Source organism: Papio anubis, chromosome X, assembly GCF_008728515.1.
Source record: "Papio anubis isolate 15944 chromosome X, Panubis1.0, whole genome shotgun sequence".
NCBI classification, from domain to species: Eukaryota; Metazoa; Chordata; class Mammalia; order Primates; family Cercopithecidae; genus Papio; species Papio anubis.
This window is the reverse complement of record NC_044996.1, coordinates 96,356,548-96,366,800: the sequence shown is the minus strand read 5'-3', so window position 1 is coordinate 96,366,800 and position 10,253 is coordinate 96,356,548.

The window sequence follows — 10,253 nt, the reverse complement described above, 5'->3', positions numbered from 1 at the left end:
ACGTTGGGTTGGGTTACCAAGGGCAGTTTGAGAGTATAATTAGAGGCTGTTGGAAAACATTTGGGTGCACTTGGAGACATCAAAGGGAAAATTGAAGTGGGATTTGGGGGGTCATTGGTGGGTGGAAGAGAGGTATAGTTGGGAGACTGTGGGAAGGTAAATGGGAACTGTTTACAGGTAGCATTGGGTGCTATTAGAGGGCAGTTTAGGGTGTAGTTGGAAGTTCTTGGAGGGTGGTTTGGGTGGTACTGTTGGGAAAAATTGGAAGATGTTTCGTGGGTGTAGTTGCTCATAATTTAAGACAAAGTTGGGGCTGGGCATGGTGGCTCACGCCTGTAATCCCAGCACTTTGGGAGGCCGAGGTGGGTGGATCACCTGAGGTTGGGAGTCAAGACCAGCCTGACCAACATGGAGAAACCCCGTCTCCACTAAAAATACAAGATTAGCCGGGCATGGTGGCACATGCCTGTAATCCCAGCTACTCAGGGGGCTGAGGCAGGAGAATCACTTGAACCCAGGAAGCAGAGGTTGCAGTGAGCAGAGATCTCACCATTGCACTCCAGCCTGGGCAATGAGAGCCAAACTACATCTCAAAAAAAAAAAAAAAAAAAGACAAGGTTGGGCATGGCGGTTAGTGAAGAGTGGTTTGGGATTACAGTCTGGGTCTATAGTTCTGGGACCAAAGGAAGGTAGTTAGGGGGTAGAGGCATGGTTGGGGCTGTTGGAAGGGGAATTTTAGGGGTGGGGGTTGGAATTGTTGGATAGTAGTTTAGAGTTAGGTTTGGGTATTATTGAAAAGGCATTTTGGGGATATTCTTGGGAGTTGATAAAGAGCAGCTTGAGGATGTAGAGCTGACTGCTGGAAGGTGGTTTAGGAGTGAAGGTGAGGTTCGGGAGGTCAGTTTAGTGATATTTGGGGATTATAGAGTGGTCTGGGGTACAGTTGAGGGCTGGTGGGTATGGTCCAGGGTGCAGTTTGGGGGTCTGTTTTGAAGTCTGGATGTCAGAAGGGTGTTTTCAGTTGTGGTTGAGGAGCTATTGGTGGGTAATTTGGAGAGAAGTTAAAGATCATTGGATAGACTACTGTTCAGCAATAAAAGGAGCAAACCACTGTTACATGCTACCACACGTTTGAACCTCAAAAACATCAAGCTAAGTGAAAGATGCCAGACACAAAAAATCCACATTTTTTCATAAAAATATTACATTTTTATGAAATGTCCAAGAAAGGCAAATTTATAGAGACAGAAAGTAGATTTGTGGTTGCCTATAGTTGGGAATGGGAATGGCATTCAGTCATGAGGGATTTTTGTGGGGGTAATGGTAATGCTCTAAAACTGGGCTATAGTGATTGTTACACACTTTGGTAATTTTTTTTTTTTTTTTTTGAGACAGTCTCACTCTGTCGCCCAGGCTGGAGTGCAGTGGCACAATCTCAGCTCACTGCAACCTCCACCTTCCAGGTTCAAGCTATTCTCCTGCCTCAGCCTCCTGAGTAGCTGGGATTACAGGTGCCTGATATATCACGCCTGACTAATTTTTGTATTTTTAGTAGAGATGGGGTTTCACCATGTTGGCCGGGCTCGTCCTGAACTCCTGACCTCAGGTGATCTGCCCATCTTGGCCTCCCAAAGCGCTGGGATTACAGGCGTGAGCCACTGTGCCTCACTTAGGTAAATTTACTATGTTGCACTGCACACTTAATCATGGATGGCTTTTATGGTACATAATTATCACTATTATTTTTTGAGATGGATTCTCACTCTGTTGCCCAGGCTGGAGTGCAGTGGCACTATCTTGGCTCACTGCAGCCTCCACCTCCTGGGTTCAAGCGATTCTCCTGCCTCAGCCTCCTGAGTAGCTGAGATTACAGGTGTGAGCCATCACGCCCAGCTAATTTTTTGTATTTTTAGTAGAGTCCGGGTTTCACCATGTTGGCCAGGCTGGTCTTGAGCCCTTGGCCTCAAGTGATCCACCCGCCTTGGCCTCCCAAAGTGCTGGGATTACAAGTGTGAGCCACTGTGCCTGGCCTGGTACGTAAATTATATCCCAGTTAAGTTGTTTTAAGAAAAAAATTACTGAGAGTTCTTTGTAATTTAGGTCACTTAAGTATGATCCAGGGTGCATGTAAGTCTTTGGAGGGCTTAGGGGACACATTTGGGGCTGCTGGAGTATGATTTGGGGGCCCAATTGGGTAACTACAGCAGGATGGTTGGTGGCTATTTGGAGGTACAGTTGAGGACTGTTGGAGAGTGGTTTAAGGTGCAGTTTGGGTCAGTGGAGTGTGGGTTAGAGGTGTAGAGGGTGCTGGAGGGTGGCTTGAAATGCAGTTGAAAGACCACAGAAAGTGTAGTTGGGTTACATGGCACAGTGATAGGGGCTGTTGGAAGGTAATTTTGTGGGGATATGAGGGGAGGTCAATGAAAGGTGGCTGGCTCAGAGGGGTCCATGGAACATGGTTTGGAGGTAATGTGGGTGACTGTTGGAATTATTTTGTGGTGCAGGTGAGGCCCACGTTCAGGGTAATTAGGAATGTTTGGACTGGTGTTGGGGGCTCCTGGAGAGCCATTTTGGGTCAATGGAATATGGCTTGGAGGGTTCATGGAGAGGGGTTTGGGGTCAATGGAGGGTGTTACGGGTGCGCATTGGAAGTAGATAGCAGGTGATTTGGACATGCTGTTTGGAGGGTAATGGTTTCAGGGCTGATTGCAGATGGTTTGGTGGAGCAAACTGGGGGTAGTGTAAGGTAGTTTACTGCTACAGCTTGGGTGTCCATAGAGGGTGGACTGGAGGTACGGCTTGGAATCAACAGACAGTAGTTCGGGGATATAATTTGGAGGATAATGGAGGTTGGTTTGGAGTGCATTTGAGGGACAATAGGGAGGGTAGCTGGGGTTTAGAGGTGTGGGGATAACTTACAGAGAGCAGCTTGGGGTACTGCTTGCGGGTCCCTAGGGGACGACTTGGGGTGAGGGGCGCCAGTAGGCTCCCTGAGGGGGCGTGGCCTCGGCGAGGGAGGGCTCCGCCGCCCTCGAGAAAGAGTGTGCGCACGCGCTCCCAGTTTGTTCGCTCCTGGCGCTCCCGGAGCAAGAAAAATCCAAGACCCGAGCCGGCGCCTGCGCACTTCGTCTCCGCCGCTGCTGTGGTCTCGCGCCCCGCCCCCTGGTCCCCCCACCCCCTAGGCTTGGCTGAGCGGCGGAGGTGGCCGTGCCGCTGGAAGCCGACAGACCCGAGTTAGAGGTGGGGGCGGGGGTCCGTCGCCCGCGGCCGGGCTGGCGCTCCCCTCCCACCCTCCCCGCGACCCCCGTTTGGTCCCCACGGCTAACGGTCGCGCAGCCAAACACGGCCCACGGGCAGGGCGCGGAAGGGGAGCAGGCGCGCGCCCGGGGACGAGCAGGGCGCAGTGAGGGAGGGGCGCGCCCACTACCCTGGCCGGCCGACACCGACCCCGCCTACCGCTGCGCTGGGACCCTTGGTGAGTAACCAGCCCCGCCTGCGGAGGAAGGGAGGGGACAGGGTGGGGTGAAGGCCTGGAAACGCCGACGAGGCGTACCTGCGCGCGCACCCGCGACCTCTGACCCCGTGGCCTCAGCCCTGACCCCTTCCGACCTGACTACATCTTTTTTAAACCTCAACCCCTGTTGGCCTTGGCCTCAGTACCTTCCGTCAGAGCCCTGACCTAACCATATTCTGGCCTGGTATGATCCTCAACCCCTGTTTTGTTCCCCCTAAATCCAGTCCTGACCCTAGACCCCATTCAGTTCTGTCCTGGGGATCTTTGACCTGATCCTGATCTTTGCCCGACCCCGTCTCATCTCTGAAACATCTTGCCCTATCCTAATGCCCAACACTGACCCCGGTTTCTGTCCTGACGCTTGACTTGTCTGTTCCCTAAACTCTTATCCAGTCTCTGAACCTCTACCAGTCATGTCCTGTCCCCCTAACCCCAATCTGGTCTAGTTCTGTCCTGATTCCTGCCCTCTAACTTCTGTCCTTTCTCTGCACCCTATATGATATCCTCTCCTATATACTCGTGATCTGCATCCTGGCTCACCACCTTTAAATACCCCCGTCTCCTGCCTTGTCCCTGCCCCTGACTCTGTCCTGTTTTTCCCTCTTTTCTATCACCATACTCATTCCTATCCTCATTGTGTCCTGGTCTTTTCCTGTTCCTGACCTCCATCCTGAACCTGCCCTTTTCCCTGTCCCCTCATTTGACCACTGGCTTAGCCTTTCCTAGTCATGTCTGCCCTGCTGTTTTGTCTCTTTCTTGTACTTTTTCTCTGACCCTTGTTCTGAACCCTACCTTATCCCATCCCCTGGCCAGTGTCCTGGCTCATTCCCCATCCTGCCTCTTGACCTCCATCCTGCAATAACTCTGGTTCTATCTTGTCCCCTACGCTCCTTCTTGTTCTGTCCCTTCCCATCCCAGCCCCAGGCTGTTCTCCCCCTTACCATGCCCCTCCACCCTGTTCAGATCTTCTTCTTTCCTAATATCCACTTGCCATCCCTTCTGAGCCCAGGACAGGGGTTCCATTATACTGTGCCCGGAACTTGAAGATTCTGCTGTTACCAGGACCTCTGAAGTACGTCCCAAATGCTTCTCTTAGCAAGAGCAAGCAGCCCTATGCACCCTGCGTGGCTGATGGGGGTTTTTGTGTGTGATCTCCCCTACCCCCACCCTAGTGATCTCACATAGAGCTTACATTTCTCTTCCTGCCCCAGGAGGGCATGCAACTGTTCTACGCTGCTGCCCTCTGCAAGTGTGAAAGAATACCCTAAATTATTCAGTGACTCTCAGGGAGTCTGAGAGGTCTGGGTCATGTTTCCAGCCTTGCTGTGTTGGGGACTGCCTCACGTTGTGGGGAAGAGTTGAGAAAATATGAAGAGATGGGGGATGCTGGGGTATGTATGAATCTTCTAGGCCATGTTACCCCTATTCCCTGGTCTTGATTCTGGGTGCATGATCCCTGTTTTCCTGGCCTGAAAGAGAAGAAGTCTATTCTAGGCCAAGGCTTCAGGACTTGGTATAGAGGAGGGATGGGGTCAAGGATTCATCCTCCTTCTCTCAGCAGTAAGCAATAAAAATCTTGGTGCTAAGTCCACCCCACCTCTGTGGGGCTTGTCTGTGGGAGAGAAGGCCAGGCAGTCACTGGATGTAAGAATCAGGCCTGTCCAGTAGTAACAGTAACAACAATAATGCAGGGTTCCCCTCATTGTCCGAATCTCCTTGATTCTGAGGATGATGGGGAGAACTTGGATGGCTAGAGGGTAATGTGTTACTCAATTAGGTTTCGTTCCTGCATTTCTCACAGAGACTAGTGAGTTTGAATAACAAGATGCCAGACCTATCTTATTTATCCTGAATATCTATCCAAACCTATTGATAACAACACAAGCATTCCTCACTGTCCCAATCTATTTGGTACCTGAATTCTGAGAGGGAGAGCGCCCGAAGTTCAGACAGTGAAACCTACCAAGTTATCTGAAGGTATTTTGTTTTCACATCTTACATAGTGAGTGGGGAAAATTGAGATAATGAAGAATAATGACTTTAACTCAAAAATATATCCAAATCTATGAACTTTCCTGAGCTCCAGGGACAAGAGTTGGGATAGTGAGGGTACCCTGTTATGTAAAGGTTCCTGCATTTTGCCTGGAGAGTAACGAAAGTTCAAGAATGAGGGATACCAGTCGTATCTCAAAAATGTTTCTAAATCCATTCAGTTCTTGCATTTGTATGGTGAGAGTTCAGACAGTTTCTCTGAATGTATTTGGTTCCTGCATTTTTTTTTTTTTTTGAGACGGAGTCTCGCTGTGCTCCCAGGCTGGAGTGCAGTGGCCTGATCTCGGCTCACTGCAAGCTCCGCCTCCCGGGTTCACGCCATTCTCCCGCCTCAGCCTCCCAAGTAGCTGAGACTACAGGCGCCCGCCACCACGCCCGGCTAGTTTTTTGTATTTTCAGTAGAGACGGGGTTTCACCATGTTAGCCAGGATGGTCTCGATCTCCTGACCTCGTGATCCACCCGCCTCGGCCTCCCAAAGTGCTGGGATTACAGGCTTGAGCCACCGTGCCCGGCCGGTTCCTGCATTTTTTATGTTGAGAAAGGACAGGTTGAATCATGAGGGAAAACAGCTCTGTTTCAAATATGTCTCATTTGGTGAGCAGGAAGGGTACCGTGTCTAGTTAGCAAGTAGGATTTGGAAGCTGAGGGATACTAGTTCTGTCTCAAAAATGGATCTGAGGCTGGGGGCAGTGGCTCACGCCTGTAATCCCAGCACTTTGGGAGGCTGAGGCTGGTGGATCACAAGGTCAGGAGTTCGAGCCTAGCCTGGCCAAGATGGTGAAACCCCGCCTCTACTAAAAATACAAAAATTAGCCGGGTGTGGTGGCAGGCTCCTGTAATCCCAGCTACACGCGAGGCTAAAGCAGGGAACTGCTTGAACGCGGGAGATGGAGGTTGCAGTGAGCTGAGATCATGCCATTACACTCCAGCCTGGGTGACAGGGCGAGACTCCATCTCAAAAAAAAAAAAAAAAAATTGCGTTTGAATACATTTAGTCTCTGATTTTGGATAGCAAGAGTTCAGACAAGTTATCTGAGGAAAAACAACTGTTTCAAATGTATCAAGTGAGACTGAAGGACACTAGCTCTGTCTGGAAAAAATGTATCTGAATGTATCTACTTGATTCCTGACTTCCTGTGGGGAAGAATACTTGTAAGTGTGACAGCCAACATAAACAGAGCTCTTCCCAGGCACTGTTCTGCACAAGCTTTAAATGTATTAACTGATTTAATGCTCACAATAGCCTCGTGAGGTACATACTGTTATCATCATTCCCAATTGACAGAGAGGCACAGAGAGGTTAAGTGACTTGTTCAAGCAGTCACACAGCCAGTAAGTGGCAGAACTGGGTTGAATCCCAGACTCACCATTTACTAGTGATACCAGGGTCACGTGAGGCCCAGGACCCAGCTGGGATGGGCTTAGAGGTTGGGTCGTCTTCGAGGCTGTTAAAAGTCATGGACCAGGGCAATGATGTGTGCTAGTGACTCTGCCCCATTTGTCTGCCTGGCCCAGGAGGTCCGGTTACCTGCTCTCCCCCAGTTACCCCCACAACAGCCCACCTCTGTGTGAGTGTATTAATTGTTGTTAGTAACAGTCGTTAATGACATGGTGTGTTTCCTTGCACTTTGAAATGCCTTTCAAAGTTACTTGGCCTCCATTGTCTCTGTAACCACCTTTTACCCATTTTACAGATGAGGAGACCTAAGCTTTAAGACTCAATCTACATTGCCAGCCAGATTCTCATCCCTCTTGGCTCTGATTTTATTATTGTCCCGCTTCCCAACATCCTTGGTGGCCCACAAGAGGTAGGAGAGGCTGTGGCCGAGAGGACACTCCCCACAGACACTCAATGCCCACCTTACCACTGCCCGCCTCCACCAGCCCCAGGCAGTGAAGGGGGGAGGGCTATGAAAGGGGCCTTTGTGTTCCATGCTGAAAATCTCACACCCAGGAAGAAAGGTGGGCAGGGATAGCGGGAGGCCTTAATAGTGTGAGTCTGGGGCATTGCTGATTCAGAGTGAGCTCCTCTCTAGGCTTGGCCCATCTGCAGCTTTCCTCACTTCAGGTCATGGTGTGGGCTGCTGCAGGGGGCTGGGTGGGGCTTGGGCCCTGAGGTCACAGAGCAGATGGTCCTGAAGGGAGCAAAGGATGTGTGCTGTGTGCCGAGACTGGCCCAGAGCCCAGGTGGTGGTGATGGTGGTGGTGGTGGGCGGGGTGAGGGGAGGCAGGAACAGTACATCGTAGGGACTCAAAGCTCTCATTTCCTTCTCTGGCATGAAGCCTAACTCTCCGAAGAAGAGAGACCCAGCATGGATGTGAAGAAGCATGAGCCCCCTTCCCTACTTCTCTTCCCCACTAGCAGGAGTAGCCTCTGTCTGCCTCCCAGCCAGGACCCAGTCCCTGGAAATTCTGATTTCACCTGCTCTTCTGCCACTGTGATCTGAATTGGGCCTCTTCACCTTTCCAAGCCTCAGCTTCTGCATCTATACAATGGCTGTGAGGAGGCTGGGTCTGTGCCATCCTCCTACATTTGTAGGAACCAAGAAGGGTCAAAACCCATAAGTGTTTTATGGGGCGTAAGTTGTACTTGATTTATTGAGATTATTTCTTCTGGAGCCACAGAAGGATCTTGAGACCTGGCCTCTCCTTAGAAAGGTTGACTTCCTCTGTTCCCAACTTGGGAAACTATTCCCCAGTGAGGGTGGGAATTGCCCCAAGGCCTTCTACCACTGCCTTGCCCTGGGAGGAAAGGGTAGGGGCCTCAGAATGTGATGCTTATTGCCAAGAGACAAAAACCCAGTTTACACCCGAAGCCTCCCATGTACTTTACACCTCTATGGCCCAGATCCAAGGTGTCCCTTGGGTGGGCAGCGTCTAATCCTCTGGGAATTTGGGCAGTAGGAGAGGCAGCTGCTACTCCCACCACTCTCAGCCCTTCTTCCCAGTTTTCTGCTAAGTGTACGGGGTGAGGAGGCACATGCCTCCATGCCTGGCCAGTTTTTTAAAATTTTTTTGTAGAGATGGGGGGGGATCTCACCATGTTGCATAGTCTGGCCTTGAACTCTTGGCTTCAAGCGATCCTCCGAAAGTGCTGAGATTACAGGCACCAGCTACCCTGCCTGGCCCAGGCTGTCTTAGACATGCTGGGCACCCTGAGTGGACCTGGCCCTGAAACTGCCCCCAGGGGTGACCCTAGTCCTGGTGGCAGACAGGCAAGGGTTAAAAGGTGTGGGCCGGCCTAGTTCCTGGCCAGGTAGGCTGGGCCATTACCTAGTGGGAGGTGGCCAAGGCATCTGCCACTGCTGCTCACTGCCACTACCAGCCGGAGCCAGGGCCTGGTCGAGACAACTATTTTTGAGGTATCTGAGGCTACCCCACAGCACTCTCTGGCATTGGTGAGCACCTGGGAGCAGTGGGCCCAGGGTTCGAGGGGGATGAGGGCATTGGGGAGCTGGGGCAGTGTGTACTGAAGTTCCCTTTGGTAGAGAGCCAGGTCTGTGGAAGAGGCACACCAACAATGCAGGGCACGGTGGCGGGGGGCAGGGGGCCGGGGGGGGCGGTGTGTGGGGGCAGTGAGAATGGAGGGCCTGAGGACAGGGGCAAAGCCCAAAACACCAATTTCCTTTCCTGGCACCGAGCTGATTCCTGGCCGGAAATGGATGAGGAGGAATCGGGGAAAAGAGAAGTATGAGTCCCCCCTTCTCCACCCTATCCCTGCTTCCTTTCCTCCCCCAGGAGTAGCCTCTGTCTTCCCCCAACCCAGGGCCCAGCTCCCCAAGAAAGACCAGACTGGGCTACTAAGAAACCATTACTCGGGCACCTGCCTGCCTACGCCTGATTTGTTCACTACAGTGGAGGAAGCGGGGGCTCTGGGGAGGGGAATGGCCCAGACATTGAGAGTTTGTATTTGCTCTAATAGTGGCAGGATGTGGAAATGCCCCCCCAAGTGTTGGGGTGCCACCCAGGTGAGGTATCTTGGTTGTAAACAGTCATTACAGCCAGGAATTTCTTTCTCAGCTGTGGTGTCAGAATGGCAGACCTGAAAAACCTGCCGGGCCCGCCTCTGGATGTGGGGGGTGCCCTCTGCTGCTCTCCTGATGCAGCTCATCCCTGGGATAGGATGGGGGCCATGGGGTCACTGGTGCGGGGAGACCTGGGGTTGGTGTGGGGGTGTGCTGGGGAGGGGTTTGCTGGGATCCCTTTCTCACCATCTAGGTGGGGACGAGGCCCCAAGGCAAGTATGCAGAGGGCAGGTGAGCGGAGGCAGAGGCTTAGGAACTGGGTGTGGGGGTGTGGGGCGTTGACTGTGTCTAGCCTGCCCAGTGACCCCATGACTCATGCTCTAACTATGTCCCCCGAGGTCGGGCTGACAGGGAGGAGTTGGGGTTCCTGTGTGGACCCTGTCTGGACTTCTAGGACGCTCTGAGAAACTAGAGAAGAAAGGATTGGCTGGGTGCAGTGCCTCACGCCTGTAATCCCAGCACTTTGGGAGGCTGAGGTGGGTGGATCACCTGAGGTCAGGAGTTTGAGACCAGCCTGGCCAACATGGTGAAACCCCGTTTCTACTAAAAATACAAAATTAGCCAGGCATGGTGGCGTACACCTGTAATCCCAGCTACTCTGGAGGCTGAAGTGGGAGAATTGCTTGAACCTGGGAAGTGGAGGCTGCAGTGAGCCAAGATC